Source organism: Herpailurus yagouaroundi, unplaced genomic scaffold (genome assembly GCF_014898765.1).
Source record: "Herpailurus yagouaroundi ecotype Mexico unplaced genomic scaffold, PumYag 182, whole genome shotgun sequence".
NCBI classification, from domain to species: Eukaryota; Metazoa; Chordata; class Mammalia; order Carnivora; family Felidae; genus Herpailurus; species Herpailurus yagouaroundi.
In genome coordinates this window covers 56618313-56622891 of record NW_024412413.1, presented here as the reverse complement: position 1 = coordinate 56622891, position 4579 = coordinate 56618313, and positions in this window count along the sequence as shown.

Sequence of the window (4579 nt, the reverse complement as noted above, 5' to 3'; positions counted from 1 at the left end):
AAGGATTAAAATAATGTCATTTCATTAGATACAGAAAAAGCATTTGACAAAGTAAAGCAAAATACAACATGCATTCAATAAAGTATGTTGAGAGGGAACAAACCTCAACAGAATAAAGGCCATATATGAAAAACCTACAGCTAATATCATCCTCAGTGGGGAATCACTGAGTGCTTTCCTCCTATGGTCAGGAACAAGGTAAGGATGTCTATTCTCACCATTTTTACTCAACATAGACTGGAAGGCCTAGCCACAGCAATCAGAAAACAAAAAGAAATAAAAAACATTCAAATCAGCAAGGAAGAAGTAAAACTTTCACTATTTGCAGATGACATGATACTATGTATAGAAAACCTGAAAGACTCTACCAAGAACTGCTAGAAGTTAGAAACCAATTCAGTAAAGTCACAGGATACAAAATCAACGTAGAGAAATCTGTGTTTCTATACATCAATGATGAAACAGCAGAAAGAGAAAATAAGACCAATCCCATTTTTAATTGCACCCAAAACAATAAGATATGTAGGAATAAACCTAATCAAAGAGGTAAAAGACCTGTACTCTTCAAATTATAAAACACTGATGAAAGAAAGTGAAGATGACACAAAAAAATGGAAAGACATTACATGCTCATGTATTGGAGGAACAAATATTGTTAACATATCTATATTACCCAAAACAATCTGCGATTTAATGCAATCTCTATCAAAATACCAGCAGCATTTTTCACAAAACTAGAACAATCCTAAAATTTGTATGGATACACAAAAGACCCTGAGCAGCCAAAGCAACCTTGAAAAGAAAAACAAAGCTGGAGGCATCACAGTTCCACACTTCAAGTTATATTATAAAGCTGAAGTAATCAAAACAGTTTGGTACTGGCACAAAAATATACACAAAGAGCAATAGAACAGAATAGAAAACCCAGAGGAGCACATAATTATATAGTGAATTAATCTTTGACAATGCAGGAAAGAGTATTCAATGGGAAAAAGAAGGTCTTCAACAAATTGTTTTGGGAAAAGTGGACAGCAACATGCAAGAAAATGAAACTGGATCACTTTCTTACACCATACACAAAAATAAATTCAGAATGGATTAAAGACCTCAATGTGAGACCTGAAACCATAAAAAAATACTAGAAGAGAACACAGGCAGTAATTTATTTGACATGGTCTGTAGTAACTTCTTTCTAGATTATGTTGTCTGAGGCAAGGGAAACAAAATTAAAATACTATTGGGACTCCATCAAAATAAGCTCTGCATAGTGAATCAAATAATCAACAAACCTAAAAGGCAACCTATGGAATGGGAGAAGATATTTGCAAATGACATATCTGATAAGGAGTTAGTATCCAAAATATATGAAGAACTTATAAAACTCAACACCCCCAAAATGAATAATTTAATTGAAATTGAAAAATTTCAAGACATGAAAACACACTTTTCCAAAGACATGCAGATGGCCAATAGACACATGAAAAGATGCTCAACATTACTTACCATCAGGGGTATACAAATCAAAACTACAATGAGATATCACCTCATACATGTGAGAATGGCTAAATTAAAAACAAAAAACAAAACAAACAAACAAACAAACAAAAAACAGGTGCAGTCCAGCATGTGGAGAAAGCAGAAACTTCTTGCACTGTTGGTAGGAATGCAAACTGGTGCAGCCACTGTGGAAAACAGTGTGGAGGTTCCTCAAAAAGTTAAAAACAGAACTACCCTAGGATCCAGCAATTGCACCACTAGGTATTTACCAAAGAATACAAAAATGCCAATTCAAAGGGATACATACATGCACCCCAATGTTTATAGTAGCATTATCTACAATAACCAAACCATGGAAATAGCCCACGTGTCCACCAATTGATGAACACTTGTGAACCAGTATTATACTGTTTGTTAAGTAACTGGAATTTTAACAAAAAGTCAGGGAAAAAAAAAAACAAAACACCGGAAAGTCTGAGGTCACATCTGACTTTGCCACCTCCTAGCTTTGTGACCTTGTGCAATCTTTCTGTTTCTAGGTTTTCTCACTTTTAATGCAGACAATGGTAGTATTTATTTCATGGGACTTTTATGAAGAGTAAATGAATTTAACACAGGTCAATTTTTTTTTTAATTTTTTTTTCAACGTTTATTTATTTTTGGGACAGAGAGAGACAGAGCATGAACGGGGGAGGAGCAGAGAGAGAGAGGGAGACACAGAATCGGAAACAGGCTCCAGCCTCTGAGCCATCAGCCCAGAGCCTGATGCGGGGCTCGAACTCACGGACCGTGAGATCGTGACCTGGCTGAAGTCGGACGCTTAACCGACTGCGCCACCCAGGCGCCACTACACAGGTCAATTTTTTAAAGAGTATGGAACACATAAATGATATTTAAGTTTTATATCTTATTTTCAACGTCACAAATACCCATTATTTAATATTCCAAGGAAAAATGGCTATGGTGTGGATTGTTTTAAGCTCCTATTTTATATGCTTGATAGTCATTGTGTTCAAGATGTACATAATTATTCTTGAATTTTGTCGATTGTATAAAATATATATTCTACAGATTAATGTGTTCCTTTGAAATATTTTTTACAATTTACCTTTCTTAATTATATGCCAATCAATAATTTAAAATAATGAAAATAGATTTCTTATTTATCTCTATACATTATGTTAATTGCTATTTTTTAATCCATGTATAATACACACATGTTCACATTATGTTAATGACAGTCTAATCTTTATATGCCATCAAATTCTGCCAAATTTGTTCACTTAAATGATACATGAAATTTACAAATATAGTCTATATGTATTTTTTCATCTGTTTTGCTCTCACCTTCTTTCAAACCATCTTGACTATGGAATTGGGAGATTATTCAACACCACAGCCTTATACTAAGAGGACTGTGTCTTTTAAAATTATTGAAGTTATTTCTTGTATTTGGCATAAGCCTTTTCCCCCACCATGTGCAACAAACAAAATAAAACATAGAAAACTTAGGAGAAACTTAGGAGCAAACTTATGTCTCCCAAAGTTTTTAGGGTAAAAGCCATCATTAATATGAAGTAGATTTATGAAAAGAACATTTTTTTTAGTAATTAAAATCAACAGTATTATATTGTTGTCTCTTCCAAATCAGGGAAATATTTCTTGGGATTCCCAGGCTTGTAACCATCCTACTTTTGGTCTTGTGTTGCTCCCTTCACATGTAAAGAAGCAGTGACTTCCTCAGTCTTAACTGAGTGGTTTCAGGAGAGGGATATCTTCTGTCAGCTCTGCTAGGGGTTCTGAGCGATGACAGCCTGCCATTTGCTTTATCTAGGGTAGTGCTGAATACTCAAATGTGTGCTTTCCCCCAATCCCACAGAGATGGTCTGGGTTTTTGTCTGAGCTCACTAGCTCTCTGCAAAAGTTCACACTTGCTGCCCTCTCAGGTGGGCACAGGTATCTGGAAAAAGGATCAGTGTGTGTGGGTGAAGTGCGTAGAGCAATGGGGGTTCCTATAGGGCAGCTGTGGAAATGGGCAGGCAAGTCACCTCCAGTGGCTCAAGGGTGGGATCCTGATGAAGTCATAATTAAGTGGTTAGTAGGATCTGGGTGCCTTTGATGTCCTCCAAGAGTGCTGGCTGTTTTTCTCTCAGCCATTCCTAACCCCTAGTCATGAAGCACATCTCAGTATTCTGGATGGGTTGGAAACAGATGGGCCTCTGGCAGCATCCCACACATCTGTGGAAGGCAAGCACTCATTCACTGGCTTTCTCTTTCCCTGATGGAGAAATCACAGGCTGAGAGGGTCATTCTTGGTAGTGAGCTATACCACTTTGGGGAAGGGGAAACAAGTGTAAAGTGAAACAGTCCCTCTTACCCTCTTCAGTGCACTCAGTCTTGCATTTTTTGTTCTGATAGTGTGCTGGAACTTCTTTGCTGGATTCCTAGACTTCTACAAAAGCACTCTTGTCAAAATTGTGTTATTTGGGAAAAATGGTTAAAAAAACCCTCAAGGGGCGCCTGGGTGGCGCAGTCGGTTAAGCGTCCGACTTCAGCCAGGTCACGATCTCGCAGTCCGTGAGTTCGAGCCCCGCGTCGGGCTCTGGGCTGATGGCTCAGAGCCTGGAGCCTGTTTCCGATTCTGTGTCTCCCTCTCTCTCTCTGCCCCTCCCCTGTTCATGCTCTGTCTCTCTCTGTCCCAAAAATAAATAAAAACGTGGAAAAAAAAATTAAAAATAAAATAAAATAAAATAAAAAAACCCTCAAATTCTGTCATTTTGCTCAGTAAAGACTTGTTTTTGTTAGTAAACTAAAAATGTAGGAATGAGGCCAACGGATAGGAGGATCACTCTAAAATGGTGGTTATGGTAATTCTCTAGTTATATCTAACTTCTAATAATGAATAGTGAATGTTTTCAAATTTTTAATTGGCTTTATCTTTCAAATACTGATCAGTTTTTTTCTTTGAGTGTTTATTTTGTTTTTGTTTTTGTTTTTGTTTTTGTTTTATTTTTTTAACAGTATTTTTTTTATTTATATATGAAATTTATTGTCAAATTGGTTTCCATACAACACCCAGTGC